Source organism: Mustela lutreola, chromosome 6 (assembly GCF_030435805.1).
Source record: "Mustela lutreola isolate mMusLut2 chromosome 6, mMusLut2.pri, whole genome shotgun sequence".
NCBI classification, from domain to species: Eukaryota; Metazoa; Chordata; class Mammalia; order Carnivora; family Mustelidae; genus Mustela; species Mustela lutreola.
The window spans coordinates 122977272-122997484 of NC_081295.1; the positions used below are offsets into that span (position 1 = coordinate 122977272).

The window sequence follows — 20213 nt, forward strand, 5'->3', positions numbered from 1 at the left end:
GGGCTCCCTGCTCAGCAGGAAGCCTGCTTCTCCCTCCCCCACTGCCCCTGCTTGTGTTCCCTCTCTCCCTGTGTCTCTCTCTGTCAAATAAATAAATAAAATCTTAAAAATTTTTTCCACATATGAGTGAAATCATATAATTGTCTCTCTCTACTTATTTCGCTTAGCATATACCCTCTAGTTCTATCCAAGCTGTTGCAAATGGTAAGATTTCATTTTTTATGGCTAAGTAATATTCCTGTGTGTGTGTGTGTGTGTGTGTGTGTGTGTGTGTGTGTGTGTATCACATCTTCTTTATCCATTCATCTGTCGATGGACATCTGGGTTCTTTCCATAGTTTGGCTATTGCGGACACTGCTGCTATGAATACTGGGGTTCAGATGCCCCTTCGGATCACTGTTACATTTGTATCTCTGGGGTAAATACCCAGTAGTGCAGTTGCTGGGTCGTAGGGTAGCTCTATTTTCAGCTTTTTTTTTTTTTAAAGATTTTACTTATTTATTTGACAGAGAGAGATCACAAGTAGACAGAGAGAGAGGCTAGTCAGAGGGAGAGAGAGGGAAGCAGGCCCCCTGCCGAGCAGAGAGCCCGGTGCGGGACTCTATCCCAGGACCCTGAGATCATGACCTGAGCCGAAGGCAGTGGCTTAGCCCACTGAGCCACCCAGGCGCCCATATTTTCAGCTTTTTGAGGAAACTCCATGCTGTTTTCCAGAATGGCTGCACCAGATTCCTGCCAACAGTGTGAGAAGGTTCCCCTTTCTCCGCATCCTCGCCAACATCTGTCATTTCCTGACTTGTTAATTTTAGCTATTTTGACTGGTGTGAGGTGGGATCTCATTGTGGTTTTGATTTGCATTTCCCTGATGCTGAGTGAGGCTGAGCACATTTTCATGTATCCGTTACCCATCCAGATGTCTTTAGGGAAATGTCTATTCATGTCTTCTGCCCATTCTTAACTGGATTTTTTGTTTTTTGGTTGTTGAGTTTAATATGATCTTTACAGATTGTGGATAAAGCCCTGAGCAAATAAATTCTGCAAATAACCTCTCCCATCCTGTACACTGCTTTTTAGTTTTGTTGCATTGTTTCCTTTGCTGTGTCAAAATTTTTTATCTGGGTGAAGTCCCAAGAGTTCATTTTTCTTTTGTTCCCCTTGTGTCTGGAGATGTGTCTAGTAAGAAGTTGCCATGGCTGAGGTCAAAGAGGTTGCTGCCTGTGTTCTCCTCCAGGATTTTGATGGTTTCCTGCCTCACATTGAGGTCCTTTATCCATTTTGAGTCTATTTTCGTGTGTGGTGTAAGGAAATGGTCCAGTTTCATTCTTCTGCATGTGGCTGTCCAATTTTTCCAACACCGTTTGTTGAAGTGACTCTCGTTTTTCTGTTGGACATTCTACCCTCCTTTGTCAAAGATTAGTTGACCATAGAGTTGAGGGTCTATTTCTGGGTTCTCTATTCTGTTCCATTGACCTATGTGTCTGTTTCAGCTTTGGTTTTCTTTTTCAACATTCCCCTGGTGATTTGGGGTCTTCTCTGGTTCCATAGAAATTTTAGGATTATTTTTCCAGCTATACAAAAAATGTAGCTACCTGAGTAGCTCAGCATTTAAGTGTCTGCCTTTGGCTCAGGTCATGATTCCAGGGTCCTTGGATCAAGTCCCACATTGGGCTTCTTTCTCGGCAGGGAGCCTGCTTCTCCCTTCCCCTGCTTGTGCATGCCTTCTCTCTCTCACTCTCTCTCTCTTTCAGAGGAAGGAAGGGAGGGAGGGAAGAAGGAAAAACATTGACAGTGTTTTAATATGGATTGCATTGAATGTATAGATTGCTCTGGGTAGCATAGACATTTTAACAATATTTGTTCTTCCAATCCATGAGCATAAAACATTTTTCTATTTTTTTGTGTGTGTCTTGCTCAGTTTCTTTCACAAGTGTTCCATAGTTTTCAGTATACAGATTTTTTGCCTGTTTTGTTAGGTTTATTCCTGGGTATCTTATGGGTTTTGGTACAATTGTAAATAGGATCGATTCCTTGATTTCTCTTTCTTCTTTCTCATTGTTAGTGTTCAGAAATGCAACTGATTTCTGTGCATTGATATTATATTCTGCCACGTTGCTGAATTCCTGTATAATTTCTAGCAATTTGGGGGTGGAATCTTTTGGGTTTTCCACATAGAGTATCATGTCATCTGCAAAGAGTGAAAGTTTGACTTTGTTGATTCAGATGTCTTTTATTTCTTTTTGGTGTCTGTTGTGGAGACTAGGACTTCTGGTACTGTATTGAACAACAGTAGTGAGAGTGGGCATCCCTGCCATGTTCCTGACCTTAGGGGGAAAGCTCTCAGTTTTTCCCCACTGAGAATTAAATTCACTGTGGGCTTTTCATATATGGCTTTTATGATACTGAGGTACATTCCCTCTATTGATGTACCTTTAAATTACAACCTGCAATTGTATGAAATATGGAAGTAAAAAAACCCTAAGCTAATGTGCTAAGCCTCCATCCCACAGAAGTCTCTTTAATACTTTGTCAAACAATGTGGGATATGAAAAAAACAAGATAAATTAAAAATGAAGATAAAACATTTCTGAAGTGATCATTTAAGTCTGTGAAAACTCTTTTGACTTATGAATAACTTCTAGAAACACATGCAAAGTGGGGATCACCTTGGACAAAATTGACTGAATGCAAGAAGACCATGATACCCTTGGTGTTGGGGGTCCCAAAGCTGCTAGGGCAGAAGAGTTCATGGTGACTGCCTGGCACCCAATGTCGGTTCTCTCTCCCTCCTTCTATAGTAAGATGTTTAGCAGGACACATCATCACCCAGCTAAAGACTACATTTCCCAGCTACCCTTGTCTCTAGGAAATGGGTGACTTGGTTCTGGCCAATTGGAATTGAGTAGAACTGAAACTTGTAATTTCCAAATTAAGCTGCTAAAATAAAAGGGGACTGTGTCCTCCCCTTTCCATGGGCTAAAATAGAAATCTAATGGTGATTCAAGAGCAACACCCTGAGGATGAAAGACCAAGCAGAGAAGAGCTTGGGTCCCTGACACTGTGTTGATGTCATACCAGCCCAGCCCACCTACTCAGACTGTTTCCAGAGAGAAACAAACTGTATTAAGGGTGGTGGATATTAGAGATATTCACAAATACTCTGGCTTTGTCGCCCTTCGGTCACATAGTAGGATTGAGCTTCCCTATCCATTTGCATTGCCCAATGAAATATTAGTTTGAGTGACACGTATCGTTTCTAAATGGAAGCTTTATGGGTCAAGACAGTCCTCACCATGCTCTTTTCCACTAGTATGGCAACATTTGAGGTGGTGGCTGCTCCATCAGTCATTCATGAGTGACACCAAAGGCAGAGTCTCTGCTGACCCTCACGGGACATGTATGTAATATGAGCAAAAACCAAATCTTTGTTTTAATCTATTACATTATCACTGGAGTAGGAAAAAGTAAATACCACCCAAAATTTGGGGGGCTGGAAAAAATGATTTATTCTTTCTCATGCATTGACCAGCTGGTTCTTCAGGGCTCACTCATACAGGCAACTAAGGGGTGATTTCAGAAGAGTCGGACACCGGGAGCTCTCTGTCCCATGGTCTTTCATCCCTAGCCTTGCACGGCAAGAGCAGTCTCAGGAAAGCATCCGAAGAGATCCAAAGCAAAGCTGCATAGTTCTTGAGGTCTGTCTTCAGAAGTCACATAACAACACTTCCATCCTGTTCTACTGGTGACAGCAAATCAAAGGGCCAGCCCAAGATACCAGGGTGGGGGAAACCTTATCTCACGATGGGAGGAATGGCAAAGTCATATTGCAAAGAGGCATATACACTAGAATAGGAGAGATTTATGGCTGTATTTTGCAAACCACTATGGCAGCCAAGATTTGGGAGTTGTCTGTCATCAGAACACAATGAATTCTCACCTGGCAGAATACTTAAGCCATCGAATTTTGAGTATCTTCTTAAGACCACTGCTAGGAACTGAATCATGTCACCCCAAATTCATACGCTGAAGCCTTAACCCCCACTGTGACCATATTTCAAGATGATAGGGCCTATTAAGAGGTAACTGAGGTTAAATGAGGTCATAAGTGTGGGGCACTGATCCAATAGGCTAAGCATCTTTATAAGAAGAAAGAAGAGACAGCAGGTTGGCAAGGATGCGGAGAAAGGGGAACCCTCCTACACTGTTGGTGGGAATGCAAGTTGGTGCAGCCACTCTGGAAAACAGGAGGTTCCTCAAAAAGCTGAAAATAGAGGTAACCCTATGACCCAGCAATTGCACTACTGGGTATTTACCCTAAAGATACAAATGTAGTGATCTGAAGGAGCATGTGCATCTAAATGTTTATAGCAGCAACGTCCACAATAGCCAAACTATGGGAAGAACCTAAATGCCCATGAACAAATGAATGGATAACGAAGATGTGGTATATATATACGATGAAATACTATGCAGCCATCAAAAGAAACAAAATCTTGCCATTTGCAATGATGTGGATAGAACTAGAGGGTATTATGCTAAGTGAAATAAGTTAAACAGAGGAGGATAATTATATGATCTTTCTGATATGAGGAATTTGAGAGGCAGGGCGAGGGGTTGTGCGGGTTAGGGAGGAAAAAAATGAAACAAGATGGGATTGGGAGGGAGACAAACCATAAGAGACTCTTAATCTCACAAAATAAACTGAGGGTTGCTGGGGGGTGAGGGAGATAGGGATAGGGTGGCTGGGTGTTGGACATTGGGGAGGGTATGTGCTATGGTGAGTGCTGTGAAATGTGTAAGCCTGATGATTCACAGACCTGTACCCCTGAAACAAATAATATATGTTAATAAAAAAGGCAAAAATTAAAAAATTTTTTTTAAAAAGAAGAGACCACAGAGTGCCCTCTCTCTCCTTCCCTCCCCAACGGCCTTCCCTCCCATCCCTGTGCCTCACCAAGGAAAGGCCAAGTGAGGATGGCTGTCTGTAAGCCAGGAAGACACCAACCAGACACCAACCATGATGGCACCTTGTTCTCAGACTTCCAGCCTCCTGAGCTGTGAGCTAAGGTCTTTCTGTTGTTTAAGCCACCCCTTCTAGGGCATTTTATTATGGCAGCCCACACACACTAGTATATCTTCCCAGCTCACACGTAATAGCTGCCTTTAAAAAGGGGGTGATGCTGAGTGAAATAAGTCAAGCAGAGAAAGTCAATTATCATATGGTTTCACTTACTTGTGAAGCATAAGGAATAACATGGAGGACATTAGGAGAAAGAAAGGAAAAGTGAATTGGGGGAAATCGGAGAGGGAGATGAACCATGACAGACTGTGGGCTCTGAGAAACAAACAGGGTTTTGGAGGGGCCAGGGTCGGGGGATGGGTGAGCCTGGTGGTGGGCATTAAGGAGGGCACATATTACATGGAGGACTGGGTGTAGTGCATGAACAATGAATCTTGAAACACTGAAAAAAATAACCTAAAAATTTTTTTAAAAAGGAGGGTGCCTTTCTTTCATGAGTTTCTGCCAGCATTCATTGAGTTAAAAAACTTAGCAGTGTATCAGAATTTGTTCTCCCTTCTTCCTTAAATTTAAAATTTTTTTTAAAGATTTTATTTATTCATTTGACAGAACGAGATCACAAGTAGGCAGAGAGGCAGGCAGAGAGAGAGAGAGAAGGAAGCAGGCTCCCTGCCAAGCAGAGAGCCCAATGCGGGACCCCGAGATCATGACCTGAGTCGCAAAGGCAGAGGCTTAACCCACTGAGCCACCCAGGTGCCCTAAATTTTAAAGCTTACAAATTTTCCACTGGCCCCATGGGGGATGCTCTGAAAGAAAGGGGTATGTCCCTCAATTTTTCTTTTCCCCTTCCCACTGGCTGGAGTGCAGACGCACTGGTGGAAGCCAAAACAGTTGCCCTAAAACCACAAGATGGAAGTCACATGTTGATGATGGCAAATCAACAAAATCAAAGAAGCCCTGCTTCCCAATCCTGCCAGGCTATCGTGACTGCCCTGCACCGTTTATGCTCAGCCATCTAAGCCACTGTTATTTTAGCCCCAGTTTTAGCTGCCAAACATGTATGCAACAAAGATGCTTAGCCAGAAATCAATATAGCAGCCAAAGGCAACACCCATAGACATGTGCTTATCAGTGTCTAATCTAAGCTGCTGGAATAAAGACAACCCAAAACGCAGTGCTTTACATAAGGTATAAGTTTGCAACTCTTGCAAATAAGACAGGGTAAGCAGACAGGGCTGATCTGGCAAGGGTAGCCCTGGCTGGCAGGGCCCCGCTGCTCATCAGTATCACTCAGGATCCCAGGCTCCTTCCATCTGGTGTCTCTGCCATGCCACTGAGGACTGTCCTTGTCTGCATGGTTGAAGTCTCCATCAAGCCGGCATTCCAAGAACACCTGGGCGGCTCAGTCAGTTAGGCATCTGCTCAGATCATGATCCTGGGGTCCTGGGATCGAGTCCTGTACCGGGCTCCTTGCTCATCGAGGAGTCTGCTTCTGCCTCTGCCTGCCTCTCCCTGTGCTTGAGCTCCCTCATTCTCTCTGTGTCAAATAAATACAAACTTAAAAAAAAAAAAAAGTCTGCATTCCAGTCCCAAGGAAGTAGAATGAAAGAAAAAATAGGGAACAAGTGATGACATGGAAAGTCACCCAAATCTTCCACTTATATTCTGTTGGCAAGAAGTTGATTATATGAGAGGCTGGAAAATGTGTCCCTAGTTTGCCTACCATGTGCACATTCTCTTCTAATATGTATTAGAATATGTCTCTTCTAATATGGATTTCGGGAGACAACAATGGGAAACTACTTGCCCATGGAAAGGCTACATTGCATAGTGAGAAATGAAGGTGAACAAAGGGGAACCTGGGTGGCTCAGTTGGTTAAGCGACTACCTTTGGCTCAGATTGTGATCCTGGAGTCCCAGGATCAAGTCCCACATTGGGCTCTCTGCTTGGTGGGGAGTCTTCTTCTCCCTCTGGCCCTTCCCCCTCTCATGCTCTCTCTCTCTCTCATTTTCTCAAATAAATAAAATCTTTATTTAAAAAAAAAAAAAGAAGGTGAACAAAGAAGTGGATCATTGGAGTTGGGTCCCAGTTCCAGTTCTCCATGAGGCCCAGTCCAGTGTGGAAGACCACGACCTGAGAGGCTCAGAGCCTGAAGACACCAGATCTTTATTCCCCTCTTTAGATTCCCAAGTAGATTTTCAGTAGACCCCATTTGGTGAAGGTGACCTTGTTTAGTCTATTTTTGGCATCATTATAAAGCCTGGCAAATGCCCCCTACGTTTTCACTCCAGATGGAAAGAAGGAGGTAAGTAATGCTTCAAATGATAGCCCCTCCATTCCCGCAAGTGCCTTCCCTCTTATCCAAATTTCTTATAAATTCAAGGTTTCTAATACATACTTTCAGGGGACCAATTCTTTTTTTTTTTTTCCTAAGATTTATTTTTTTAATTGGCAGAAAGAGAGACAGCACAAGCAGGGGGAGTAGCAGGCAGAGGGAGAAGCAACTCCCTGTCTAAGCAGGGAGCCTGACATGGGGCTCAATCCCAGGACCCAGGGATCATAAGTTGATCCAAAGGCAGATGCTTAACCGACTGAGCCACCAGGCACCCCCAGGGGACCAATCCTAAAGAGTAGAAAGCAACACCCCATACTCTGCAACTCATCTTCTATTCACAGGTTGAAAAAAAGAAATGATGACATGATGGTCTCTCGGGATGTCTTACTACTACTGTGGGGACCTCAACTCCTTGAAAATTTTATATGAGGGGCACCTGGGTAGTTCAGTTCATTAAGCATCTGCCTTCGGCTCAGCTCATGATCTCAGGGATTGGGTCCTCATAGGGATCCCTACTCAGCAGGGCTTCTTTTTTTTTTAAGATTTTATTTATTTATTTGACAGAGAGAGATCACAAGAAGGCAGAGAGGCAGGCAGAGAGAGAGGAAGGGAAAGGGAAGCGGGCCCCCTGCTGAGCAGAGAGCCCGATGTGGGACTCGATCCCAGGACCCTGAGATCATGACCTGAGCCGAAGGCAGCGGCTTAGCCCACTGAGCCACCCAGGTGCCCCTCAGCAGGGCTTCTGCTTCTCCTCCTCCCTCTACCTCCTCCCCTCCCCCCCCATTCGTGCACTCTCTCTCAAATAAATTAATAAAATCTTAAAAAAAAAAAAAAAGTCCCTGTTCCTATTCTCCAAATGAAAACATATGAAAAATGGTTGGCCTATGGGACAGGCAGGGCCCTTGTAGTGTAGTCTCCTTTCAGACAGTCTATTCCTTGTCCAGTCTGGGCACTTAACATGGGCCTAAGTGACATCGTAGGATCTGCCCCCCTCAACCTCCAACTGCAGGGCCAATTCCCATTTTCAGATCACCCCCTGGCTTGCAAACAAGGCTGGCTTGGCCTGCTTCATAACCTACTGTGTGACTTTTGCTATGGATTCAACATTACTCAACACTCCTCTGTTTGTAGGGGATCTGTTCTTGCCTCACTCACATTCTTTGGGCCCCACCACTGGGGACGGCCACTGACTTCCAACACCAATGTCTCCATCTCTTGCCTGAAGTTGTCTCAGGTGTCCCATGCACAGAAACCTGGGAATGTCAGAGAATGAAGGCCCCGCTGAAAGCAGCCTTCAACCTGTGACTTCAGGGAATGGGCATATAAATATCACAGCTCACTCACTCCCCACCACAGGACCACTCTGAGGTTCTACACCCCAGGCTTCTCCAGGGTTCCTCAGTGGGGCTAATCTCTATTCATCTGCAATGATAAATTTGCTTGATGACACGCCTTTTATTAACCACCTTCCTTCCCACTCCCCTACCCCTGTTTCCTGACACCACCTCCTTTGTGTCGCTCTCGGCCCGCAAGAACGACACGGAGACACGCGTGGAGGCAAACTTCTTTAATGGCTTCTTTTTATCTTCTTCCCCCTCTGGCGCAGCACAGCACGCAGCTCCCCCCGCCCCGCTCGGGCGCCGCCGCCGCCTCCGCCCCCCCCCCCCCCCCCCCCCCCCGCGCCCGCCGCTGCCGCTGCCGCCATGGTCCGGGCTGCGGCCCCCTCCGGCCCGCGTGAACAGCCAATAGTAGGCCTCCTGTACTGGCTCCCGACACCTTTGCCCTTGAATCCTTGTCTCACAGGCTGCTTCTGGGGAAGAAGACTTCATATGAAGGAGGTGCTCTGTGCCAGACACTATTCTAAACCCTTTGTGTGTAGAGGCTCCCTTCACCCCCACAAATAGCCTATGACACAGTTTTTGTCATCACCCCCACTTTACAGATGGGAAAGCTGAGGCACAGAAATGTTCAGTGACTCACTCCAGATTCACACAGGTGCCAAGTGAAGAGCCAGGGTTCAAAGCTAGGCAGCATGGCTCCTGAGTCCACACTCACAGCCCAGTGCTTCATGCCTCTTCCTAACCCCTTCTCTGAAGAGGCTCATCTGAGCTTCCTGAATTCCCCTCCAGTCCCAGCTGTCCACCCACCCCCTTGCACAGTGCCTTCCCGAGCCCTCCTTCCCCTGATTGCTTGCCTCTGGCTACCCCCTGTCCAGTGACATCTTCTCCATTCTTCTCCAATCCCTCATCTTCGAGGAAGCTCTCTATAGTTCTCCAGATTCCTACAAGGCCCACACAGGATGTGCTGCCTTCTAGTTCTTTGTGTGCTTATCTCAACCTCTCCTAAGAAAGGGCCACGGGTTTCTGTTGAAACTATGAGCTCCCTGAGTAAGATCAAGGCTCATGGTTATACCCCAGCCTCAAGATTACACCCCAGCAGAACCTCCTCTCCAGTCCTATTCTTGCTCCGGGTAAACAGTACCCTTTAGATCAGCAACAGAAGTGTCTTTCGTTTCTAATCCTTCCACTTTTTTTTTTTTTTAAGTTTTATTTATTTAAGTAATCTCTCCCCCAGTGTGGGGCTTGATATCTCAACCCCAAGATCAAAAGTCACATTCTCCTCTAAGCCAGCCAGGTGCCCCCATCCATTTCTTTTTTAAAAAAATATGTTTACATAAGGTTGGACCCCACCCACGTCCTCTGGAAAAGGCCACAGTTAGGGCTTAGGTAAACAATGCCCTCATTCTACTGTGCATTGACCTACATACATGGAACTAATTGCCCAACTCTAACTGTCAGAAACCTTTACATAAATCACCCTTAGAGCCTTGGGAAAGGGTTATGCCCAGTCTCTAGCCCCTCCCCCACCCCAGGGTCCTCCAGGCCTCTGAACCCGAGGCCAACTTGCAGGCCTAGACTCTGGGTCAGGACACTGAACCTCCTCTTCTCACTCATCCATTGCACAAACAGTTCCTGAGAATTAAGCAAGACATCAAAGGCAGAGTGGAGACCTCCCAAGAAATAGAAGGCTTGTCTGTGACCTCCTGTAAGGAGCCATATCCTTCATATGGAAACTCAGTCTCTGGAAACAGACAAGCCTGGGATACACCAGTATGTCTGTCTCTCCACAACACAGCTTTCACCTCACCTCTGTCCATCCCATCCCTCCAAAGTCTCCCAGTCCTGGGTGGCCAGTGATGCATGTCACTCACCCTCCTTCACTTTGCCACCTATGGGGAGGCTGTTCTTCGTAGCCCAGGTGAAATGTGACCATGACTCTGACTCATGTGCTCAGGGGTCAGCTAGAGAAGGGCAAGGGGAGAGATGGCCTCAGGCCATACCTCCCTGGATCCTGCTCTCACCACCTCCATCCCCCAGACCTGGACTTATTTTTGGTGGGAGGGGGGACCTTACCATCCCTCCTCTGCCCTTTCATTCAAAATGCCTCCCGGGGTGTCTGGCTGGCCCAGTTGGTAGAGCACGTGACTCTTGATCCCGGGGTTGTGAGTTTGAGCCCCACACTGGGTATAGAGATTACTTTAAAAAAATTATTTTAATAAATAAAAAAAATATGCTTCTGTAATGTTTTTCTCCATATCCTGGGGAATGTGTGTGTTGTGGGGGCAGTGTGGGGGGGATGCTTCATCTCTTTTCCTCTTCTGGATCCTAGCTCCCGCCTACCAAAAGGGCAGTGCTGGGGTTCGAAGAAGGGCAGTCTCCCACCCCCTAATGCTGCCAAGGGGCAGGGAGAGAACTTTCCAGTGTAGAAGGGACATACATTCATGCCTTGCTTTTCTACCAGACTCATAGCACTCCAGCAGAACTCCTTGTGTCCCCATATCTGGCCCCAGCCCCCGTGTGGTAGAAGGAATTCAGGCTTTGACTGAAGATGGCCTGGAACCTCAGGTTTGGCTTGACAAATTTATTAGCCATTTCACAACCTTACTTATCCTTTTTTGTCATCTGTCACACAGGGAGCCAACAACATAATCCACTGCCCTTGAGGCTACCTGTGAGAATTAAATTAGGGCCATGAAAATGAAAGCTTCTTTTCCCTTATAGGTGTGGAAGGGGGGGTTACAAAGCTATTCACCACGGCATTCATTGTCAGCACAAACAAATGTTTGGAAATAACCTACATCCATTAGCAGAGGAATAACACTCCGCTCCTTGTAGTTTGGACCATGGGTCGTTATGCAGCTTCCGAAAGCTTTCAGGCTTATGTATGTATGAAGTGCAAGGTCTCAAGATATTATTCATGAGATGTACTTTTTAACTAAGCTGACATTCAAAACCATAAATGGTCTGTTGCCATTTATGCAGAAAAGTGGGGGCAAAGAGGATGTAGCTACATCTGCTCTTTCTATGTGCACAATTTCTCTGGCAAGGTGTACAAAAAACGGGATGACAGAGTTGTCTTCAGGGAGACCTAGGGGCTAGAAAATGGGGTGTGGGGCAAGGAGAAAGATGCACTCTTCTCAAAATCCCCTCTCTTTCTCTTTGCACTCTTGTTGGGTACATGTGGTACAAATTCAGACAGATGGAGGGAAACATAAGGAGCCAGAGGAGAAAGTTCTGGAACCAGGCAGAAAGACTCCTGCAGAGGCTCTCTGGGGGAGTCAGCGCCTCTTCTGTATCCTTGGTCTGTCCCCAGTGGAAGTCCTGAAAAAGCCATCTTACAGGGAAAAGTGGCTTGAATGTTCCAACACACCAAAAGAGTCACCCTGCTGAGCTACTAACAGGAGCTCCTCACACAGTCTCTCCACAGACAAATTAAGTTTTATTTTCTAAAACTTCAAACAGATGCAAAAGTAGAGAAGAATATAACAAACCTCCATGTACCCACCACCTAGCTTCAAGGGTCCTCAGTATATGGACACTACTGCTTCATCTCAGACCCACCCACTCCTTCTGGGATTATCTTTAAACAAATTCAAGGTATTATATTACCTTTCACCTGTTAATATACATAGGTATGTACCTCTAATAGATAAATACTCCTTTTTGAGAACACAATGATAATACAATTATCCCACTTTTTAAAAAATCAGCAATATCAAATCTATTTTTAGGGGTGCCTGTGTGGCTCAGTCATTTGAGTGTCTGCCTTCAACTTGGGTCATGATCCTGGGGTCCTGGGATCAAGCCCCAAATTGGGCTCCCTATTCAGCAGGGAGTCTTCTTCTCCTTCTCCCTCTGCCCCTCCCCTTCTACTCATGCTCTCTCTCCCTCTGCCCTATCAAATAAACAAATAAAATCTTTAAATAAAATAAAATCAAAAATTGTTTTATTGTGGTAAAATATACATAAGATAAAATTTACCATCTTCCGCATTTTTAAAAAGATTTTATTTATTTATTTATTTGACATAGAGATCACAAGTAGGCAGAGAGACAGGCAGAGAGAGGGGGGAAGCAGGCTTCCTGCTGAGCAGAGAGCCTGATGCAGGGCTCCATCCAAGGACCCTGAAGTCATGACCTAAGCAGAAGGCAGAGGCTTAACCTACTGAGCCACCCAGGTGCCCCACATCTTCCACATTTTTTTTTTTTAAGATTTTATTTATTTGTTTGACAGAGAGAGATCACAAGTAGGCAGAGAGGCAGGCAGAGAGAGAGGAAGGGAAAGGGAAGCGGGCCCCCTGCTGAGCAGAGAGCCCGATGTGGGACTCGATCCCAGGACCCTGAGATCATGACCTGAGCCGAAGGCAGCGGCCTAACCCACTGAGCCACCCAGGCGCCCCATCTTCCACATTTTTAAGTATACAGTTTAGTGGTATTAAATACATCCACAGAGTATTGTGACATCATCAACCAAAAGGAGTAGGAGCAGAGTTATAAGAGAGCAATCTTTGTATGATATTGAAGTTAAGCCAGTATAAATACAAATTAGTGTTACAACGTTAAGATATCAAAAGTAATCCCCATGGTAAACACAAAGAAAATAGTTACATAATTTATACAAAAGGAAATGAGAAAGGAATTTAAAATGTTTCACTACCAAAAAATCAACTGAACACAGTAATGCAAGAAATGAAGGACAAATAAAGTTATAAAGCATTATAGAAAAGAAATAGCAAAATGATAGGAGTAAGTACCTCCTAATCAGTAATTACTTTAAATGTAAATGGATTAAATTCTCTAATCAAAATGCAGAGATAGACAGACTGGATTTTAAAAATATATGATCTAACTATATGCTGTCTACAAGAGACTCAATTGAGAGCCAAAGACAATCTATCAAGATAGATTGAAAGTGAAGGGATGGAAAAGAATACTTCAAGCAAATGATAGCTAAAAGAAAACAGGGGTACGTAAACCAGTAACTGACAAAACAGACTTTAAATTAAAAAAAAATTTAAGAGACAAAGCAGAACATTATATATTAATACAAGTCTCAATGCAGCAAGGACATATAACAATTATAGCACTTTCACCCTAATCATAGACCATTAAAATATATGTAGCATAAAGGGTCAGAATTAAAGGGAGAAATAGACAAGGCTTACAAGCATAGTAGGAGACATAAATACCCCATTCTTAGCAATGAACAGAACAACCAGGGGCACCTGGGTGGTTCAGTCAGTTAAGCATTCAACTCTTGATCTCACCTCAGGTCTTAATCTCAGAGTTGTGAGTTTGAGCCCTGCATTGTGCTCCACACTGGGCATGGAACCTACTTTAAAAAAACAAACAAGCAAAACAATGAATAGAATAACCAGACAAAAAGTAAGTGAGGATACAGAGGACTTAAACAACACAATAAGCCAACTAGATCTAACAGACTTGTACAGAACACTACCCAACAGCAATAGCACACACATCCTTATCCAGTGCATGTGGGACATTTTCCAGGATATACCAGGTATTAGGCCATAAATTATGTCTCAATAGATTTCAAAGATAGATATCATACCCAATATTTTCTCCAATCATAACAGGATGAATTTAGAAACCATCAACAAAAGTAAAACTGGAAGGGGCCCCTGGGTGGCTCAGTCATTGAGCATCTGCCTTCAGCTCAGGTTACAGTGGGAAGCCTGCTTCTCCCTCTCCTACCCGCTCTGCTTGTGTTCCCTCTCTCGCTGTGTCTCTCTGTCAAATAAATAAAGAAAATCTTAAAAAAAAATAAAACTGGGAAACTCATAAATTTGTGGAAATTAAACAACACACTTTTAAACTATAGATCAAAGAAATCCGAAGGGAAACTAGAAAATACTTAAAGATGGATGAAAATGAAGATACAACACACCAAAACTTATGAGATGCAGCAAAGGCAGTATTAAGAGGAAAATGTATAACTATAAACACATATTAAAAAACAAGAAAGTTCTCAAATCAACAATCTACCTTTACAACTTCAGGAATTAGAAAAAGAGCAAACTACACCTAAAGCTAGCAGAAGGAAGGAAGCAATGAAGGTCAAAGCAGAGATAAACAAAATAGAAACTAGAAAACCGGTAAAGAAAATCAATGAAATCAAAAGTTGTTTCTTCGAAGAGATCAACAAAATCAACAGACTTTATCTAACTGGACTAAGAAAAAAGAGAAGACACAAATTACTAGAAATAAAATTGGGGACATTGTCCCAGAAATAAAAAGGATTGTAAGTGAATACTGTGAGCAACTGTACATCAGCAAATTGGAAAACCTAGATGAAATGGTCAGATCTATTTTTCTAAATATTTTATTTATTTATTTGACAGAGAGAGATAGATCACAAGTAGGCAGAGAGGCAGTCGGGGTGGGGGAAGCAGGCTCCCTGCTGAGCAGAGAGCCCGATGGGGAGCTTGATTCCAGGATGCTGAGATCATGATCTGAGCTATAGGCAGAGGCTTAACCCACTGAGCCACCCAGGGACCTCGGGTCAGATGTCAGATCTTTGTTTTTGTTTTGTTTTTTTTAAGATTTTATTTATTTATTTGACAGACAGAGATCACAAATAGGCAGAGAGACAGTCAGAGAGAGAGGAAGGGAAGCAAGCTCCCTGCCAAGCAGAGAGCCTGATGCGGGGACTCCATCCCAGCACCCTGGGATCATGACCTGAGCCGAAGGCAGAGGCTTTAACCCATTGAGCCACCCAGGCGCCCCTGGTCAGATCTATTTTGAATAATATGTGTGACACTTCACCTTTGACACACTGACTGGTCCTTTTCTTAATTGAGATATAACACACATATAGTGCACAAATATGAAGTATACAGTGCATTGACTTTTTAAAAAAGAATTTATTTTGGGGGGTGCCTGCGTGACTCAGTCAGTTAAACATCTATCTTCAGCTCAGGTCATGATCTTAGGGTCCTGATATTGAGCCCCATGTTGAGTCCCAAGTTGGGCTCCCTGCTCAGCAGGAAGTCTGCTTCTCTCTCTCACTCTCCCTACTTATGCTGTGTGTGTGTGTGTGTGTGTGTAATGTGTGTGTGTGTGTGAAAAAAATGGATACAAACTTTTTTTAAAAAGTTAAAATATAAAAATTTTAAAACTGGGCGCCTGGGTGGCTCAGTGGGTTAAGCTGCTGCCTTCGGCTCAGGTCATGATCTCGGGGTCCTGGGATCGAGTCCCACATCGGGCTCTCTGCTCAGCAGGGAGCCTGCTTCCCTCTATCTCCCTCTCTGCCTGCCTCTCCGTCTGCTTATGATCTCTCTCTGTCAAATAAATAAATAAAATCTTAAAAAAAAAAATTTTAAACCCCTTTTGACCATTAAGTGACTAAGATCAAACAAGCAAATAAAAAGACTAGAAAAGACACAAAGACGCTGCTACACAATAGGTTATGTCAAAAATATCAAACAAGCCTCCGCCGGCGCCCACCGGAGCCTGTTCATGTCGACTGACCAGAGTCCCGAATTCTCCCCTCGGAGCCGGTCCACACTGCCCCGATCCCAGCTTTCTATCCTTTGAAAACACTAAGAATAATGTCCCTACATCAGTTTTTACTAGAGCCAATCACCTGTCATGCCTGGAACAGGGATCGTACCCAGATTGCTCTTAGCCCCAACACTCACGAAGTCCACATCTATAAGAAGAACAGGAGCCAGTGGGTGAAAGCTCATGAGCTCAAGGAGAATAACGGACACATTACAGGTATCGACTGGGCTCCCAAGAGTGACCACATCGTCACTTGTGGGGCAGACCGCAATGCCTACGTCTGGAGTCAGAAAGATGGTGTCTGGAAGCCAACCCTGGTGATCCTGAGAATTAATCGTGCAGCGACTTTTGTCAAGTGGTCCCTGCTAGAGAACAAATTTGCTGTGGGAAGTGGAGCACGACTCATTTCTGTTACTTTGAGTCTGAAAATGACTGGTGGGTAAGCAAGCACATTAAGAAGCCGATTCGCTTCCACGGTCCTCAGCTTGGATTGGCATCCCAACAATGTCTTGCTGGCAGCAGGATCCTGTGATTTCAAATGCAGAGTGTTTTCTGCCTACATTAAAGAAGTGGATGAAAAGCCAGCCAGTACGCCCTGGGGCAGCAAGATGCCTTTTGGTCAGCTGATGTCAGAGTTCGGGGGCAGTGGCACCAGCGGCTGGGTGCATGGGGTCAGCTTCTCTGCCAGCGGGAGTCGCCTGGCCTGCGTCAGCCACGACAGCACCGTATCAGTTGCTGACGCCTCAAAAAGCCTGCAGGTCTCAACTCTGAAAACAGAGTTCCTGCCCCTCCTGAGTGTGTCATTTGTCTCAGAGAATAGTGTTGTAGCCGCGGGCCATGACTGCTGCCCAATGCTCTTTAACTACGATGACCGTGGCTGCTTGACCTTTGTCTCCAAACTAGACATTCCAAAACAGAGCATTCAGCGCAACATGTCTGCTATGGAACGCTTCCGCAACATGGACAAGAGGGCCACGACTGAGGACCGCAACACAGCCTTGGAGACGCGGCACCAGAATAGCATCACTCAAGTGTCTATTTATGAAGTGGACAAGCAAGATTATCGCAAATTTTACAATACTGGCATCGATGGAGCCATGACAATTTGGGATTTCAAGACCTTAGAGTCTTCCATCCAGGGCCTCCGGATAATGTGAAGCTGAGTGAGCCTCCCAGATCCAGCATGACAAACTGACAGACTGACAAACTGACACATGCGCTGACAAAGCCCCGCCATGTGCATGGTGGTGAGGAGAGCCAGCCACAAGGAAACACTGAAGACACGTTTCATGCAAATACTGTGTGTGTTTTTTTGTTTGAATATAATTGGTGACAGTGTTGGTTTTTTAAAAGCAGCAGTGATATGGGGTTATTTTGTTTTTGTTTTTGCTATTTCATTCCATTCTTGACCAAAGCTTCTCTTTAAGTAGTTTATTATGGAAAATTGTCACACTAACTTAAAGGAGAGGGTGGGAGATACGTCAATTGTCGCCTCAACAGTTAAATAAAAGTACTGAATGTGTAAAAAAAAATCAAACAAGTAAATGATAAAGCTCAAGGAACATAAGTACAAAGTCACCTTGTAAGTTACACCTACCACTGAAATGAATAAATGAGCCATTTATACATTAGACTTCCATGAGTGTTATTGGCCTGAGCCCGTCCTTCAGAGCCCAGTCATATCTGCATTTTTAAAATCCCATTTCTGAGACAGACCTTTTTGGAAAATGACCAGATGTAGGTCAAGCCACCCCATCAGAGCCACCCATCATGCTTGCTCTGATGACATGCTACCATCTTTCTATAAGTTACCACAAAACCTACTCCATGAGGTTTCTGTACTAGAGTAAGGTGCATAAATTAGCACCTAGCAGAGTAACTGACAGAAAGCAGTAATTTAAGAAACATTAGGTCCCCTGTAGCAGCCACTTTTTGTGCACTTTATCTTCTCTGCCCCTCTCTGATTTCAACTGTGGCTGAGGTGGACAGTTCTTTGGAGCTCAGACTCAACTTGTGCTAAATCATCCCAACCTGGGTCTTTTCCAACACCTTGGTGCCCATTGGTGGCTAAATGCTCCTGCCTCCTGTCCTTCTGGTGGGCAATTTCTGGAGAATGTTCTATTTCCCTCCTCAGAAACTTCCATGGCGCATAACAGTAACATCGTCCTCAATGGGCTTTTCCTTCTTCACGATATCACACTGCCTGACTTCTGCATTCTAGAATCATCTAAATTAACTGCCTAAACCTACATCTCAGCCTCCAATTTCAGGGACACACAAATTAAAACTGTCCCTTTCCCACTCTCCTCTCCCATAATCCATTGTTCTTCTTTCACAGGTTTTCCCCAACCAACACACCAGCCAAACCTGGACTGGAACAGGAACATGGAGAATTACAATCCATTGATTTACTGGTCTTTGCCCATTCCTAGAGCACAAACTGCTCAAGGGCAAGGACCCTGTGACATGCTTGGGATCCTCAGTGTCCAATGGAAGAGGAGGCAGTTGTCCCATGGAAGCAGGTAGGCACTACACCAAGCTGTGGTAGTCACTGAGACTGTTCACCAGTTTTTCCTGTTTTCCGCCTTCTTCCAGGCACAAGGTAGCACTGAATTTCTCTCAGCACTCTAGAAGTTAGGCATAGCCATATAGCTTGCTCTCACCAATGAAACATGAGAATAAGCCACGTGTGCTGTTTTTTCCAGGCAGAAGTGCTCATTGCCAGTGTGACCTGAGCTATTGTGGCGCCCTCTTTTGGTGGTACCTGCTTTAACCTGGATCCCAAGTGACTTGTCATCAGAGGCCCCCAACACCATCACACTGCCAACAGGTAGCGTTCGAAAGTAATAAACAGCTGTGTGAAGCTCCTGAGATTGTGGTCCTGTTTGTTACTGCAGCGTTGCTTAGCCATTCTGACTGATACAAGCTGAGATAGGAGTGCATCTGGAGGTTACAGAGACACAAAGGGGAGGGAATCAGATCTCTCAGAGGTTCAGATACGCTGCACAGGGGAATTGGAAATAAGCCTTAAAAGAGAAATATTCAACTACTGGAGGAGTGAGAGCAGTCCAGGCAAAGCAATCTGTGTGGGGAAAGGCTTGGAGTCTGGAACCCCAGAGTGTGCTAAGGAAACTGCAGGTAGGTTAGCAAGTTGTAGGGTGGGAGAGGGAAGGGGAGGTGACAGTAAGATGAGGCTGGGTAGAAGAGTCTGCCCTACTCAGGAGCCACATTGGTGGCTTGTAAGGAATTAGTTATATGGCATTTTAGGCAGGGTAGCGAAATGATTTCATCAGCATTTCAAAAAGATTCTTCTGGAACTGTGGAAGGTGAAGAGGAAGACCAGTTAGGGGACATTTATAATCCTTCCAAGAGATCAGGGGCTACACGGAAGCAGAGTAGTGGGGAAGGAGAGCCAGGACAAGTGCTGAGGGGTAGATCTTAGAGGCCCCTCTGTGCTTTCTGCTGGGCTCTCACGACACCCAGGCTGCCCGCATCTCAGTGCTCACCCCAGCATACTCTGGTTACTTACTTATTAATTGCAGTCTTCTTGAGGGTAGGAAATGTCTTTTTCTTTCGTTTTTTGTTTTGTTTTGTTTTTGCTTTTAAAGATTTTATTTATTGGGGCGCCTGGGTGGCTCAGTGGGTTAAAGCCTCTGCCTTCGGCTCGGGTCATGATCCCAGGGTCCTGGGATCGAGCCCCGCATCGGGCTCTCTGCTCCGCAGGGAGCCTGCTTCCTCCCCTCTCTCTCTGCCTGCCTCTCTGCCTGCTTGTGATCTCTGTCTGTCAAATAAATAAATAAAATCTTTAAAAAAAAATTTAAAGATTTTATTTATTTATTTGACAGAGAGAGAGACGGCAAAAGAGGGAACACAAGCAGGGAGAGTGGGAGAGGGAGAAGCAGGCTTCCTGCTGAGCAGAGATCCTGATATGGGGCTTGATCCCAGGATGCTGGGATCATGACTTGAGCCAAAGGCAGACACCTAATGACTGAACCAC

The 20213-nt window shown here is 44.9% G+C and overlaps 1 pseudogene; it reads left to right on the top strand.

The window, feature by feature from the left end:
• Positions 1-16158: 16158 nt before the first annotated feature.
• On the top strand, positions 16159-17748 carry LOC131834331 (actin-related protein 2/3 complex subunit 1A-like; annotated as a pseudogene).
• Positions 17749-20213: the final 2465 nt, after the last annotated feature.